Genomic DNA, 17,449 nt, shown 5'->3' on the forward strand with positions numbered 1-17,449 from the left:
CTTGGGCATCCTGGAGGACTGCGGGCCCATAGAGCGCAAGTTCGGAGGACTGAGGGGCACTTCCGGCATCATGGAGGACCGCGGGGAAGCGGCGGGAGCCTGCCGGAGCCCTGGAGGAGCCGGTGAGTCCCCCGCGAAACGAGTGCCGACGGCGGCCGCGGTGGCGGCACCGCCGTCTCGGGGCCGCATCCGCGTCATTTCTCTCCGGAGCTGCGGACGGTGCTTGGAGGGGGGGGGGGGGGGGGGGGTATGGCGCCGCCATCTTCTGAATGAGGCATGGACAGGTGGATAGGGAGTGGCATATACAGGTGCATACATGTTGCACATTCTAATACCTAATAATCTCACCTTCAGTCCTATTAAGGGAAAAGCTGTCAGCCAAACTAGGGAAAAAAACAAGGTTACATCCTGCATGAAGTCCAGAGTTCCAGGAAAATCCAGTGCAGCTAGAACAAAAAAAATTCAGTTAAAAAAAATTCTGTGTTTTTAAAGTATCTTGCCACCCCTGAACACTCAGTATAAAATTGCTGACATCAAAACCAACAAACCGGCATCCAATGGCACTCTCTATGTGCTGCTGGACCTTGCCCAGTCCCACAACTCTTACCTCAGATGCTTCTGCTTCTCTCCGTGTCCAAACCGCAATACCCACACAGCCCAGCCAGCTCCCAAACTGCCACCGCTGATAGCACCAACAGAGCACCCACACCACAGCAACCTCAGAGCAGAATGAGCTCCCTGAGCAGAGACCCAGACCCCGACCACCACCCTTCCCACAATCACAGGGAACTGAATAAACGGAGACACCGAGAGAGGGAGACCTAGAAATGCCATTGTCACAAGCAACGAGGAAGAATGAAATCAGAGCTGGTGGGGTGCCAGAAAGGAAGAGACATAGAAAGGAAAGGTAGAAGGTGATACTTTACAGGGCAATGCTAGCAGAAGAGCAAAAAGCTTTGGGGAACTAGACAGCCTGAAAGGCAGACAGAAGCAGGGACAGGCAAGGAGGCAGGCAGAGACCTGCAGAACCAGGGCAGGGATGGGCCCGGACACACACGAGGGGACACGTGGCTCCTGGTGCCAACGGCAGACCTTCACCGCCCCGAGGCTTTTCTCTCTGCTTCTGCCCCTTCCTCCTCCACAGTGCCAGCTGCCTGACCTTAGGAGTAAGCGGTGCGTGACTCAATGCACTTCTCTCACGAGGTTTCCTGGACATGCAGCAGCTCACACGTGTGGCCAACAGAGCCGCCAGGGTCCTGGTGTCGTGTGCTGGTGGCGTGCTCTGTTGGGGACGGCTGGGAGGGATCCTTCCTTGCCACAGGGACCGGCTAGAGACAGCTGCCTGTGGAAGCCCCTTGGTTTGACTCCTCAGCCACCTCCTGCAGGCAGGCATGCCCAGGCAGCCCCCTTCCTAGCCCAAAGCAGGGCCAGCCCCATCATTAGCCTCACTGGCCACACCTGCCCCAGCTGGAGCCCGTCAGGAACAGGGGCCTGGCCAAATCCCCACAGCACATGGCCCCCTCCCTGGCACCTGCTCACAGCCATGAGCTCTGCACCCAGGGGCTTGAATACCATCCAGGGGCACAGAGGAGGCAGGAAAAGTTTACTCACCTCTGCCCAGAACAAATCCTGGCACTGAGCTGGCTACAAGGCTCAGTGCTCAAACGCAGCAGGACAGCAGGAGAGAAGGGAAAAAACAGGAGGAAGATAGAGAAGAGGTGGGGGACAGGCAGCCAGTAAACGGGATGCTGCAAACAGGGGAGGGACAGGGAGCAGGACAGTAGCATAGAGAGAGGAGTACTGGGACACTGAGCAAAAAACCCAGGGAGAGGTGGAGGAATACATAAGAGAGAGGAGGAGCAGGAGAAAGAGTCCAAAGGCACCAGCAGGACCACAAGGCAAGGACAAGACGAGGGACAGGCAAATATTGTAAAGCAATAGGGGAAAAGAAACAGAGGCAAGAACTAACACATAGGGTCAGGAAGACAAAAAGAGGGAGCCTTACAAAGACAATGTAAAAAGTGACACCATTTCCACCCACTCTTGATTTCCACATTTTCCCTGACTTCGCACCCCATCTCAGCCTCCACTTTCTTCCAGCCCTGCCACCTCCCCCTGGCTTGAGGGGAAGCCCCAGTGCCATCGGAATGGCAGCAGGGTGCCTGGCAGGCTTCCACAGCAAAGTGGCCAGGACAGAAAGCCATCGTTGGCCCTCCCCATCCCTGGGCAGCCCTTTCCCAGGCAGCGGAAGGAGCGACAGGCAGGGCAGCAGAGATGGACCAGGATGTGCATGGGAGAACATGTGACTCACCCCAGCTCCCAGCACCGGCTCAGACCTTCAGTGCCCCAACACTTTTCTCTCAACTCCCCTCCACTGCCAGGCTGGCCAGCGGCTCACACACAGCCGATGCAGGCACCAAGCTCTTGGCAACACATGCTGGTGGTCTGCTCCATCACGGACAGCTCAGAGGAACCCTTCTTCACCACAGGGACCAGCCATTCCATGCTGGAGGCACCTCCAGCTCCTCCTCAGCCAGTTCCCCTTTACCAGCTCCCTCAGGCAGCCCCTTTATAGTCCACAGCAGGGCCAGTCATGCCATTAGCCCCACTGGCCACACCTGGAGCCCATCAGGAACAGGGGCCACAGGCAAGAACAAACACCCAGGGACAAGGAGCTCAGAAGAGGGAGATGTAGGAAGAAAACGTAAAAAGTAATGCTGCTTTTCCACTCTCCCACCCACCTCTGCCCTTGGGAAAGCCTGATGGAAACCATGAGACTTCAGGGTGTCCCTGCTGGGTGCCCCTCATTCCCCCTGACATCTACTGGTGATGGCATTTTGCGGTAGTCTTAGGGATTTGGGGCCCAAGGAAGTGCCAGAGCAAAGTTCGGAATGCTAACAGTTTATTCGTGCTGTAAACCTGGAGCAGCAATACTTGGAGAGGTGGGGGCAAGGCAGCTGCATGGAGCAGAGACAAGGGGGGGACAATGCATGCCCATGGGAGGCAGGTGCAAGGCAGAAGCACAGGGCGAGGACAACAGTGTGAGCTATGCACACCCATAAAGAGGGAACACAAAGCAGGCAAAGCACACCCATTGGAGGCAGGGACACGAGAAGTAGGGCCAGGCACACCCACCCTTGGCAAGGCCACCGAGTTGGGGGTGGCATGGGAAAAATCCCACCTGCAGCCACGGACGGAGGGATGGGGGGGCATAGACAGGTGCGGACGTGGTGCGCATCCTCACGGCTGCTCGATATTCTCACCTTCAAGTCCGAGGAAGGGAAATGCGGTCACAAACACTCCTCGCAAAAAACAAGTTGCCATCCTGCAGGAAGTTCAGAATTCTGGGAGAATCCAGTGCACCTAGAACAAAACAGCACCAAAACTATCAGTTAAAAAAAGGCTGTGTGTTTTAAAACCCTCCTGTCACCCCTGAACACCCCGTAGGAAACTGCCGACGTAAAAAAAAAAAAAAAAAACAAACCAAAAAAACCCCACCAAAACCCAAGCTGCAGCCCAGGGCACTCTCTCCTGTGGGTGCCGCTGGACCCTGCCCAGTCCCACAGCTCTCGCCTCGCCCAGAAGGAGCTCCCTGGGCAGAGCCCGGGGCTCATCTACTCCAGGGCCCCCCGCACCGAACCGGCACTTGGGCATCCTGGAGGACTGCGGGCCCATAGAGCGCAAGTTCGGAGGACTGAGGGGCACTTCCGGCATCATGGAGGACCGCGGGGAAGCGGCGGGAGCCTGCCGGAGCCCCGGAGGAGCCGGTGAGTCCCCCGCGAAACGAGTGCCGACGGCGGCCGCGGTGGCGGCGCCGCTGTCTCGGGGCCGCATCCGCGTCGTTTCTCTCCGGAGCTGCGGCCGGTGCTTGGAGGGGGGCGGGGGGGGGGGGGGGGGTATGGCGCCGCCATCTTCTGAAGGCTAAGGCTGCCCGCGGCGGGGATGGGGCCGCGCGGCCAGGAGGGGACAGGCCGCCGCCCCGCCGTGCAGAGCTGCGTTCCTTGCGTGTTTCGGCAGGAATCGCTGTTGAATCCGTCTCGCTCTCGAATCCGTCTCGCTCTCCACGGCTTCCGGGCAGTTTCTCCGCCCGCCCTGCCGGTCCGCGGTTAGGCCGGCGCGGAGCACCGGTGACGGGACCTGCGGGCGTGCGGGCGTGCGGGCGTGAGGGGCTCTTGCGAGAAGAGCCTCACAATAAGCAGGCTCAGCTCCGGGGCGGCACTAGTAAATGGCGTGGTCCTCGGGCGCCGTTAATTCGTGCCACGCGTTTGAGCTGGAATTTGAGAGAATAGTCTGTTATTTAAACGGCCCGATTGAAGAGTTGACTGGTACAAAAAGCCGGTGAACGAACGGCTCACAGCCGGCGAGCGCTCCGTGTACCGCTGCTGAAGGGAGCAGGAGCAAAGCGCAGGCACCCGACTGACACAAGAGGAAAAGGTTCATTACCGTTGGAAATCACGGTTTCGGATTGTGAATTAGGACTCGAATTAGGGGTACGCTCACGACGACCGTTACCCTAAACTGCTCCCAATTGGTATTCTATTTCTGCTTCCCAAGGAGAAAATTTTCACCTGATGGTGCTGCGGGGGTATCTTTAATGCATCAGTTTAAGATGGCTAGTATTGTTAAATGGGCATTCATGATGCCCAGTTAGCGTTCGATCTGTTTCTAAAATGAAATCTAAGTTTTTGTTCGTCGGATTTAATGGGCGTCGGTTTTTTCTTTTAGCTCTACTTGGAAGGAATTGGTACCCGTCCCCTCCTCCCCCCCCAACGGCTATGTTTAAATTTTGGCAGTCGTGACTCCCTGTTGGTTTTCTAATCTTCCTTTTATTTTAAATCTAAATCTTTTAGCGTTATGTTAGTTCACCACCGCCCGGGAATTCTTTTAGTACCTACGTTTAAACGTAGCCGTTATTGAACGATTCCTTTTTTTATTTCTCTTTATCTAAAGATCTAAAGCTTCGATTACTCTTTTGGTTCTAAGCAGGAGTCACTGTTGCCTCCCAGCTTGCTTACAGCGGTGTGATCGTTTAAGCGTTAGAGCCTCCCAATTAGTTTCCAGTTCAATTGGTTTAGCAGTGGTTATGTTTAAATGGAGCTGTTAACGACTCCCAATTAGTTTTCTGTCTTTATCACTTCAAGAGGGTCTCTAAACTATTCATTTTTTGAATTGCAATACGGACCGGGAATCATTACTGCCCGGTTCATTAAGTAACATCTGCCACTAAATTTAGTCATTACTCAACCCTAGGTAATATTTCTTCTCTTTAGGCGCGCTCTAATATTTTGTGACTTTACCACGAAGTGGATTAACTAGGACGCGTGATTTTTTTCTTTTCCTGTTAGAGTTGTTTCGCTACAGCTATTACTTCCAGTTAGTGCTCTGTTGTTGATATTCTGCTGCTTGCCCTTTGATTACATCAATGGGGAGTAAGTACTGTCTGCAAAGCGGGAAGCAATAGCTAGAGCGGACGACGGGCAGTATTTGCTCCCAAAGACTATTCTGGTTACTGTGACGGACATTTTTATTTTAAACGTTTTGACGTAAACGAGCGGTAAAAATTAAACTAATAGAAACTGACCACTTTGGAATTCCCCAGGAAAAACCACCGGAGCGCCTCGACGCGACCGGAGCCAGGACGCCTGCCGCGGTCCACTTGGGACGCTCGACGGTTTTGCACTCCGTCTCCAAAGCTTGAAGCTCCGCGGAGCGCAACCTCCCCGAGCGGCGACTCGGCCTGTAGCCACCGCCCGCTCTTCTCTCCGGCTCCGCCACCCGTTTTTCCAGAGCAGCCCAAAATCCCGGGGAAGCGAACCCGCGCACAGCAGATACGCCGCGACACCAAACCTCCGGCTGTCCAGCTGCGCCGCCCCCGACCGTCGCTGCTGCGCCAACGGGAGCCTCCGGCCGACGCAGTGCCGAGCGCCCGCGACCCCGTCGGCCGCCGGCTCTGCCAGCGGCGCGGTCCGGCGAAATCCGCGACGCTGCCGAGTCTGCGGCGAGTCCGGGGCGTGTTTTTTTAGCGAAGGAAAAGGCCATTGCAAGTCTCAAGTCCGACCTGCAAGGAAAAAGAAAGCCCGCGTAACAAGGCTAGACCCGTTCCTGTCTGTTGCAGAACTTGTACCAGCGCTACATTCTGGACGGGACCGAATGACAAAGCCGAATGACAGCCTGCAAGAATCCTCCTCTCAGAGCTCTCTGGTTGCAAAGGGAATATTGTAGATCACCAGCAGTTGTAAGACACTGAGACTCCTACTTTTCTCCATCTGCCTCCCTCAACAGAAATAAGTCCCAAAGGACAGAAAACCCCAGGATCGGGTTGAAATCAAACGGAACCCAAACCAAAAACCAAAACCAAGGAAAAACCGTCGGGGAAAAGAACCCCAAAGCATCAGGAACTGTACCAAGCACCTTAAGTAACACTGAAGCGACTCGAACCAAAACAAGTGACAAAGCACCTCAGGAGAGGTGCCAGGAAAGACAAATGAGTCCACACAGAGCAACGCCCGTGTCCTTCTGAGAGGACTAGGCAGGTGAGAGAAGGCCCTTTGAAGGCCTGTGGTTCTGAGAAGGCCGCTTGTCACGCAGATTGATTCTGGTGCCTGGATGGGAAATGGAGGGGACTGAGGGGCGCACGAAGGGGAGGGAGGAACTCGGACAGCTTACGGAGATGCCTGCGGTGCAAAGCCGGGCTGCAGGATGGCTCGGCGTCGGTGCCATCGACCCCCCCCAAAAGATGCTGTGACCCCACTTGGGGACGACAACCTCTGGCCCCGGCGCCCCCGGGGCCGGGCAGAGGCAGCAGCGCTGGGCGTAGCTGGTGGCAGGGGGCCCGACGGGGGGGAACGCGTCCCGGCAGGGCCTGGCCAGGCCCAGGAGCACATCTGGTCCTCGCTGAGGGGCTGGAGCCGATAGGGGCCTGAGGAGTACAGGGGTGGCCTGGTGTCCCCGGCCGCAGCTCTTCCCTGCCGCAGCCGCCTGCGCTCCTGTCCGCGCCCGAAGCCCCATGCCCGCAGAGGCAGCTGGGTCTGGAGCTGCCAGCGCCAGCAGCCCCAGAGCAGAATGAGCTCCCTGAGCAGAGGCCGAGGCTCATATACCCCAGGCCCCGCCCCCGGGCAAGTGGTGGGGATGGGACACAAGGGGGGGCGGTGCCGGTGAGGGGGGGGGGGTGGGCAGCAAGGCACGCCAACGGGAGGGTGGGGCATGGGGCAAAAAAGTCACGCCCGGGGGGGGGGCGGTGCTGGGGTGGGGTGCAGAATAACAAAGGCAAACCCGGGAAGGGGAAGGGGGTGGGGGCCGGGCAGGGCACGGCCACTGTCGGCGAGGCCATGGGGGGGGCGGTGCTGGGGCGAGGTGCAAAGCAGCAAGGCACTCCCACGGGGGGAGCGGTGCCGGGGCGGGGCGCGGGGAAGCAGGGCACGCCCACGGGGGGGCAGTGACGGGGCGGGGCGCGGAAAAGCAAGGCACACCCACCGGGGGGGGGATCAGTGCCGGGGCGGGGCGCGGGGAAGCAGGGCACGCCCACGGGGGGGGTGGTGCCGGGGCAGAAAAGGCACACCGGGGGGGGGGGTCGGGGGGGGGGGCAAGCAGGGCACGCCTACAGTGGCCAGTGCCGAAGAACAGCAGCAAGGCACGCTCACGGCGGGGGGGAGGCGCCGGGTGGATTTGGGGCCAGGCACACCCACCCTTAGCAAGGCCACCGAGTTGGGGGTGGCATGGGAAAAACCCCACCTGAAGGCAGAGACAGGGGTATGGGGGGGCATAGACAGGTGCAGACGTGCGCATCCTAACGGCTGCTCGATATTCTCACCTTCAAGTCCGAGGAAGGGAAATGCGGTCACAAACACTCCTCGCAAAAAACAAGTTGCCATCCTGCAGGAAGTTCAGAATTCCGGGAAAATCCAGTGCACCTAGAACAAAACAGCACCAAAACTATCAGTTAAAAAAAAGGCTGTGTGTTTTAAAACCCTCCTGTCACCCCTGAACACCCCCTAGGAAACTGACGTAAAAAAAAAAAAAACAAACCAAAAAAACCCCAAAACCCAAGCTGCATCCCAGCCAGGGCGCTCTCTCCTGTGGGTGCCGCTGGACCCTGCCCAGTCCCACAGCTCTCGCCTCGCCCAGAAGGAGCTCCCTGGGCAGAGCCCGGGGCTCATCTACTCCAGGGCCCCCCGCACCGAACCGGCACTTGGGCATCCTGGAGGACTGCGGGCCCATAGAGCGCAAGTTCGGAGGACTGAGGGGCACTTCCGGCATCATGGAGGACCGCGGGGAAGCGGCGGGAGCCTGCCGGAGCCCCGGAGGAGCCGGTGAGTCCCCCGCGAAACGAGTGCCGACGGCGGCCGCGGTGGCGGCGCCGCTGTCTCGGGGCCGCATCCGCGTCGTTTCTCTCCGGAGCTGCGGCCGGTGCTTGGAGGGGGGCGGGGGGGGGGGGTATGGCGCCGCCATCTTCTGAAGGCTGAGGCTGCCCACGGCGGGGATGGGGCCGCGCGGGCAGGAGGGGACAGGCCGCCGCCCCGCCGTGCAGAGCTGCGTTCCTTGCGTGTTTCGGCAGGAATCGCTGTTGAATCCGTCTCGCTCTCAAATCCGTCTCGCTCTCCACGGCTTCCGGGCAGTTTCTCCGCCCGCCCTGCCGGTCCGCGGTTAGGCCGGCGCGGAGCACCGGTGACGGGACCTGCGGGCGTGCGTGAGGGGCTCTTGCGAGAAGAGCCTCACAATAAGCAGGCTCAGCTCCGGGGCGGCACTAGTAAATGGCGTGGTCCTCGGGCGCCGTTAATTCGTGCCACGCGTTTGAGCTGGAATTTGAGAGAATAGTCTGTTATTTAAATGGCCCGATTGAAGAGTTGACTGGTACAAAAAGCCGCTGAACGAACGGCTCACAGCCAGCGAGCACTCCGTGTACCGCTGCTGAAGGGAGCAGGAGCAAAGCGCAGGCACCCGACTGACACAAGAGGAAAAGGTTCATTACCGTTGGAAATCACGGTTTCGGATTGTGAATTAGGACTCAAATTAGGGGTACGTTCACGACGACCGTTACCCTAAACTGCTCCCAATTGGTATTCTATTTCTGCTTCCCAAGGAGAAAATTTTCATCTGATGGTGCTGCGGGGGTATCTTTAATGCATCAGTTTAAGATGGCTAGTATTGTTAAACGGGCATTCATGATGCCCAGTTAGCATTCGATCTGTTTCTAAAATGAAATCTAAGTTTTTGTTCGTCGGATTTAATGGGCGTCGGTTTTTTCTTTTAGCTCTACTTGGAAGGAATTGGTACCCGTCCCCTCCTCCCCCCCCAACGGCTATGTTTAAATTTTGGCAGTCGTGACTCCCTGTTGGTTTTCTAATTTTCCTTTTATTTTAAATCTAAATCTTTTAGCGTTATGTTAGTTCACCACCGCCCGGGAATTCTTTTAGTACCTACGTTTAAACGGAGCCGTTATTGAACGATTCCTTTTTTTATTTCTCTTTATCTAAAAATCTAAAGCTTCGATTACTCTTTTGGTTCTAAGCAGGAGTCACTGTTGCCTCCCAGCTTGCTTACAGCGGTGTGATCGTTTAAGCGTTAGAGCCTCCCAATTAGTTTCCAGTTCAATTGGTTTAGCAGTGGTTATGTTTAAATGGAGCTGTTAACGACTCCCAATTAGTTTTCTGTCTTTATCACTTCAAGAGGGTCTCTAAACTATTCATTTTTTGAATTGCAGTACGGACCGGGAATCATTACTGCCCGGTTCATTAAGTAACATCTGCCACTAAATTTAGTCATTACTCAACCCTAGGTAATATTTCTTCTCTTTAGGCGCGCTCTAATATTTTGTGACTTTACCACGAAGTGGATTAACTAGGACGCGTGATTTTTTTCTTTTCCTGTTAGAGTTGTTTCGCTACAGCTATTACTTCCAGTTAGTGCTCTGTTGTTGATATTCTGCTGCTTGCCCTTTGATTACATCAATGGGGAGTAAGTACTGTCTGCAAAGCGGGAAGCAATAGCTAGAGCGGACGACGGGCAGTATTTGCTCCCAAAGACTATTCTGGTTACTGTGACGGACATTTTTATTTTAAACGTTTTGACGTAAACGAGCGGTAAAAATTAAACTAATAGAAACTGACCACTTTGGAATTCCCCAGGAAAAACCACCGGAGCGCCTCGACGCGACCGGAGCCAGGACGCCTGCCGCGGTCCACTTGGGACGCTCGACGGTTTTGCACTCCGTCTCCAAAGCTTGAAGCTCCGCGGAGCGCAACCTCCCCGAGCGGCGACTCGGCCTGTAGCCACCGCCCGCTCTTCTCTCCGGCTCCGCCACCCGTTTTTCCAGAGCAGCCCAAAATCCCGGGGAAGCGAACCCGCGCACAGCAGATACGCCGCGACACCAAACCTCCGGCTGTCCAGCTGCGCCGCCCCCGACCGTCGCTGCTGCGCCAACGGGAGCCTCCGGCCGACGCAGTGCCGAGCGCCCGCGACCCCGTCGGCCGCCGGCTCTGCCAGCGGCGCGGTCCGGCGAAATCCGCGACGCTGCCGAGTCTGCGGCGAGTCCGGGGCGTGTTTTTTTAGCGAAGGAAAAGGCCATTGCAAGTCTCAAGTCCGACCTGCAAGGAAAAAGAAAGCCCGCGTAACAAGGCTAGACCCGTTCCTGTCTGTTGCAGAACTTGTACCAGCGCTACATTCTGGACGGGACCGAATGACAAAGCCGAATGACAGCCTGCAAGAATCCTCCTCTCAGAGCTCTCTGGTTGCAAAGGGAATATTGTAGATCACCAGCAGTTGTAAGACACTGAGACTCCTACTTTTCTCCATCTGCCTCCCTCAACAGAAATAAGTCCCAAAGGACAGAAAACCCCAGGATAGGGTTGAAACCAAACCGAACCCAAACCAAAAACCAAAACCAAGGAAAAACCGTCGGGGAAAAGAACCCCACAGCATCAGGAACTGTACCAAGCACCTTAAGTAACACTGAAGCGACTCGAACCAAAACAAGTGACAAGGCACCTCAGGAGAGGTGCCAGGAAAGACAAATGAGTCCACACAGAGCAACGCCCGTGTCCTTCTGAGAGGACTAGGCAGGTGAGAGAAGGCCCTTTGAAGGCCTGTGGTTCTGAGAAGGCCACTTGTCACGCAGATTGATTCTGGTGCCTGGATGGGAAATGGAGGGGACTGAGGGGCACACGAAGGGGAGGGAGGAACTCGGACAGCTTACGGAGATGCCTGCGGTGCAAAGCCAGGCTGCAGGATGGCTCGGCGTCGGTGCCATCGACCCCCCCCAAAAGATGCTGTGACCCCACTTGGGGACGACAACCTCTGGCCCCGGCGCCCCCGGGGCCGGGCAGAGGCAGCAGCGCTCGGCGTAGCTGGTGGCAGGGGGCCCGACGGGGTGGAACGCGTCCCGGCAGGGCCTGGCCAGGCCCAGGAGCACATCTGGTCCTCGCTGAGGGGCTGGAGCCGATGGGGGCCTGAGGAGTACAGGGGTGGCCTGGTGTCCCCGGCCGCAGCTCTTCCCTGCCGCAGCCGCCTGCGCTCCTGTCCGCGCCCGAAGCCCCATGCCCGCAGAGGCAGCTGGGTCTGGAGCTGCCAGCGCCAGCAGCCCCAGAGCAGAATGAGCTCCCTGAGCAGAGGCCGAGGCTCATATACCCCAGGCCCCGCCCCCGGGCAAGTGGTGGGGATGGGACACAAGGGGGGGGCGGGGCCGGGGGGGGGGGGGGGCAGCAAGGCACGCCAACAGGAGGGTGGGGCATGGGGCAAAAAAGTCACGCCCGGGGGGGGCGGTGCTGGGGTGGGGTGCAGAATAACAAAGGCAAACCCGGGAAGGGGAGGGGGTGGGGGCCGGGCAGGGCACAGCCACTGTCGGCGAGGCCATGGGGGGGGGGCGGTGCTGGGGCGAGGTGCAAAGCAGCAAGGCACTCCCACGGGGGGAACGGTGCCGGGGCGGGGCGCGGGGAAGCAGGGCACGCCCACGGGGGGGGGGCGGTGCCGGGGCAGAAAAGGCACACGGGGGGGGGGGGGTCGGGGGGGGGGGCAAGCAGGGCACGCCTACAGTGGCCAGTGCCGAAGAACAGCAGCAAGGCACGCTCACGGCGGGGGGGAGGCGCCGGGTGGATTTGGGGCCAGGCACACCCACCCTTAGCAAGGCCACCGAGTTGGGGGTGGCATGGGAAAAACCCCACCTGAAGGCGGAGACAGGGGTACGGGGGGGCATAGACAGGTGCAGACGTGGTGCGCATCCTCACGGCTGCTCGATAGTCTCACCTTCAAGTCCTAGGAAGGGAAATGCGGTCACAAACACTCCTCACAAAAAACAAGTTGCCATCCTGCAGGAAGTTCAGAATTCCGGGAAAATCCAGTGCACCTAGAACAAAACAGCACCAAAACTATCAGTTAAAAAAAAGGCTGTGTGTTTTAAAACCCTCCTGTCACCCCTGAACACCCCCTAGGAAACTGCTGACATAAAAACAAGAAAAAAAAAAACCCCAAGCTTCATCCCAGGGCACTTTCTACTGTGGGTGCTGCTGGACCCTGCCTAGTCCCAGAGTTCTTGCTTCACACGTAAGAAGGAGCTTCCTGGGAGAGCTCAGGGCTCATCTACCCCAGGCCCCAACCACCACCCTTCCCACAATCATAGGCAACTGGGTAAACTGAGACACGGAGAGAGGGGACCTAGAAATGCCAGTTTCACAAGCAATGAGGAAGAATGAAATCAGAGCTGGTGGGGTGCCAGAAAGGAAACGACATAGAAAGGAAAGGTAGAAGGTGACACTTTACAGGGCAATGCTAGCAAAAGAGCAAAAAGCTTTGGGGAACTAGACAGCCTGAAAGGCAGACAGAGGCAGGGACAGGCAAGGAGGCAGGCAGAGATCCAGAGAACCAGGGCAGGGATGGCCCTGGACACACACGAGGGGACACGTGGCTCCTGGTGACAACGGCAGACCTTCACCGCCCCGAGGCTTTTCTCTCTGTCTCTGCCCCTTCCTCCTCCACAGTGCCAGCTGCCTGACCTTAGGAGCAGGCGGTGGGTGACTCAATGCACTTCTCTCACGAGGTTTCCTGGACATGCAGCAGCTCACACGTGTGCAGCCAACAGAGGCGCCAAGGTCCTGGTGCTGTGTTATGGTGGCATTCTCTGTTGTGGATGGGTGGGAGGGATCATTCCTTGCCACAGGGACCAGCTGGAGACAGTTGCCTGTGGAAGCCCCTTGGTTTGACTCCTCAGCCAGCTCCTGCAGGCAGGCATGCCCAGGCAGCCCCCTTCATAGCCCAAAGTAGGGCCAGCCCCATCATTAGCCTCACTGGCCACACCTGCCCCAGCTGGAGCCCATCAGGAACAGGGGCCTGGGCAAAGCCCCACAGCACATGGCCCCCTCCCCGGCACCTGCCCACAGCCACGAGCTCTGCACCCAGGGGCTTGAATACCATCCAGGGGCACAGAGGAGGCAGGAAAAGTTTACTCACCTCTGCCCAGAACAAATCCTGGCACTTAGCTGGCTACAAGGCTCGATGTGCAAACACAACAAACGCAGCAGGAGAGAAGGGAAAAAGCAGGAGGAAGGTAGAGAAGAGGTGGGGGACAGGCAGCCAGTAAACGGGATGCTGCAAACAGGAGAGGGACAGGGAGCAGGACAGTAGCATAGAGAGAGGAGTACTGGGACACTGAGCAAAAAACCCAGGGAGAGATGGAGGAATACATAAGAGCGAGGAGGAGCAGGAGAGAGAGGCCAAAGGGACCAGCAGGACCACAAAGCAGGGACAAGACAAGGGACAGCGGAATATTGTAAAGCAATAGGGGAAAAGAAACAGAGGCAAGAACTAACACATAGGGTCAGGAAGACAAAAAGAGGGAGCCTTACAAAGACAATGTAAAAAGTGACACCATTTCCACCCCCATCTTGACTTCCACATTTTCCCTGACTTCGCACCCCATCTCAGCCTCCACTTTCTTCCAGCCCTGCCTCTCCCCCTGGCTTGAGGGGAAGCCCCAGTGCAGTCAGGAAGGTGTTAGGCTGTCCATCAGGCTCCCACAGCAAAGGGGCCAGGACAGAAAGCCATTGCTGGCCCTCCCCATCCCTGGGCAGCCCTTTCCCAGGCAGCAGAAGGAGCGGCAGGCAGGGCAGCAGAGGTGGACTGGGACACACACAGGAGAACGTGTGACTCACCCCAGCTCCTGGCACCAGCTCAGATCTTCAGCACCCCAACACTTTTCTCTCAACTCCCCTCCACCGCCAGGCTGGCCAGCGGCTCACACACACAGCCGATGCAGGCACCAAGCTGCCAGCAACGTGTGCTGGTGGTCTGCTCCATCATGGACAGCTCAGGGGGATCCTTCCTTACCACAGGGACCAGCCATTCCATTCTGGAGGTACCTCCAGCTACCTCCTCAACCAGTTCCCCTTTATCAGCTCCCTCAGGCAGCCCCTTTATAGCCCACAGGAGGGCCGGCCCTGTTATTAGCCCCACTGGCCACACCTGGAGCCCATCAGGAACAGGGGCCACAGGCAAGAACAAGCACCCAGGGACAAGGAGCTCTGAAGAGGGAGATGTAGGAAGAAAATGTAAAAAGCGATACTGCTTTTCCACTCTCCCACCCACCCCTGCCCTTGGGAAAGCCTGATGGAAACCATGAGACTTCAGGGTGTCCCTGCTGGGTGCCCCTCATTCCCCCTGATATCTACTGGTGATGGCATTTTGGGCCCAAGGAAGTGCCAGAGCGAAGTTTGGAATGCAAACAGTTTGTTTAAAACAGTTTGCATCTGGAGCAGCACTTCTTGTAGCGGTGGGGGCAAGGCAGGTGCATGGAGCAGGGACAAGGGGGGGGGGGACACAAAACATGGTAATGGGAGGCAGGTGCAAGGCACACCCATGGTGGGGGGGCGGGGGGGGGGGGAGGAAGGCAGGTGCACAGGGGGAGGATAGGGTGTGAGCTATGCACACCCATAAAGTGGGTACAAAAATCTGTCAGGGATAACCTGATTGAGGAAGATGAAGTTGACCTTGACAGCATTCCAGTATACCCTTGAAAAGACAGAAGAAGTGGATGAAGAATGTTGTAAACAAGTTTGAGGAAGTTATAAGAGATTGAGCAAGAAGAGACTGAGCAAGTAATACCACAGAGCAGAAACTTGGCAAGAGAACAGTAGGTACAGTGAGAAATACAGTAGGAGCTCCAGCCAATCATTATGTGAATGGAGGTGAATGGACAAAGCTATTGAGCGAATCATTTTAGCAGCCTTAGTGCATGAACAGGTGGACAGATAAGAAAGGTTATAAAAGGGTACGCTTTTTCTGCTGCACCATCTCAGCCATCTTGGTTTTTGCAACTTAATAAAGACTGCCTTCTTACATATACTCTTGTCGTTGTCCATCCCTACCATGAAAAAAAGCAGGCAAGGCAGGCCCATGGGAGGCAGGGACATGACAAGTAGGGCCAGGCACACACACGGGAGTCAAGGCCACAAAGATCGGGGTGGCATGGGAAAAACCCCACCTGAAGGCAGAGACAGGGGTATGGGGGGGCATAGACAGGTGCAGATGTGGTGCACATCCTCATGCTACTCGATAATCTCACCTTCAGTCCTAGGAAAGGAAATGGGATCACAAACCCTTGTCACAAAAAACAAGTTGCCATCCTGCAGGAAGTTCAGAATTCCAGGAAAATCCAGTGCACCTATGTCTTGGTTTGAAAGACAGGTGTCTGTGGAGGAAGGCAGGAGCCTCCCTTGAAATGGAAAGTGCAACCCCCTTCCCTCCAAATTATTATAATTTTGAAATTAACGGGCGTTCAGGCAAAGATATGGGGAATAGGAATAACAGTTCTTTACTAATATATATATATATATAAATATATATATATATATATATATATAACACAAGGCAGGGAAAAAACAAACAACCCACTGGTTTACACTGACAGAGTCAGGAATACAACCTGACACCCTGTTAGGGTGGCAGTAGCAGTCCGATAAGATGGTGGCTGCAGTCCTCCTGAAGCGATGGATGTAGTTCTGTGGAAGCAGCAATCAGGTAAAAGAGTCTGGTCTTCCTCCGAAGGTCCAGTGGTAGGTAGGTAGCTCTTGTCCTCTGGAACTCCAGTGGGGGGAAAAGCTCCTCTGGGAATCCACTGGAAGAAGGCTGCTAGGGTGTTCAAAATCTCTGTTTTTATTTGGCATGGACTGCTTGGCTCCTTCCCCCCCGCCCCCCGCCCCCCCCCCCCCCCCCCCCCCCCCCCGGGCGGAGCATCTCACAATGGGATGGGGAGTCGTGAGGCAGTTCCTTGATGGGCCATTAACAGGAGATAGTCCAGGAGCGAGTTATCGATGAGTCAGGCGATAAGGCATTGTTGTGCCCAGTAACAGGAGATAGTCCGGGGGGGGGGGGGAGGCAGAGAGCACCGCCCCACCTGGTCTCAACAGCTCCTGAAGATGGTAATAGAATATTTTTTTCTTTTGGCACATTTTGCACTGTAACCCAGGACAACCTAGAACAAAACCACAGCAAAACTGTCAGTTAAAAAAGCTGTGTGTTTTAGAACCCTCTCATCACCCCTTAACACTCCGTATGAAACTGCTGACAAATAATAAAAAAAAAAAGCCCAAGCTGCATCCCAGGGCTCTCTCTACTGTGGGTGCTGCTGGACCTTGCCCAATCCCACAGCTCTCACCTCGCACGGAAGGAGCTCCCTGGGCAGAGCCCGGGACTCATCTACCCCAGGCCCCGCCCACTGCCTTTCCAAACATCCCCAGGGGAAGGGGCCGCCGCGGGGCACAAAGGTGAGAGCGTCCGGTGCGTAGCCCACTCACTGTAGGCGGTAGCAGGAGAGAGCGCGGCAGCGCGCACCCGGAGCTGCAGTACCGTCTTTTGGTCACAGGGTGGCAGCAGGGTGCGCGGCAGCGCCGCCGGGGCTGCATAACCGCTTTTTGGTCATAGGGTGGCAGCAGGGAGCGCGGAAAGCTCCGCTGGGCCTGCAGTACCGACTTTCGGTCACAGGGTGGCAGCAGGGAGCGCGGCAGCGCCTTCGGGGCTGCAGTACTGCTTTTTGGTCACAGGGTGGCAGCAGAGAGCGCCACAAATCGGTGTCACCGCACACGCGCGTGTACCACGCCCCAGTACCCAACCCTAGTCAAATCGTGGTAGCAGAGCGCGCCGCGGGCGGCCGCCAGCGCGCATGCGCGTACCCCGGCCTGCAGTACCGCACACCCCCCACGCGCAGGCAGCACAAAGCGCCGTTTCACGCAGCACCCCCGTGCGGTCACAGCGGCGCAGCAGCACCTGCGTCTTTCTCTGACACTGGGGGTACAGGGGGACCCGGAGAGGGGTGGGGGATGACCGACACCAACGGCTCTCCCCGGCATAACCCACAGACGAGCACTCACCTGCCACAGCCCACGAGACAGAATCCATGCTCGATGCCTGCCCCCCGCCAGATCATCGACGCCGGCTGCCGCACAGCAGAGGGGTGGCAGGGCGTCCG

The sequence above is a fragment of the Leptosomus discolor genome, unplaced genomic scaffold (genome assembly GCF_034619465.1).
Source record: "Leptosomus discolor isolate bLepDis1 unplaced genomic scaffold, bLepDis1.hap2 HAP2_SCAFFOLD_30, whole genome shotgun sequence".
In the NCBI taxonomy this organism is placed as follows: Eukaryota; Metazoa; Chordata; class Aves; order Leptosomiformes; family Leptosomidae; genus Leptosomus; species Leptosomus discolor.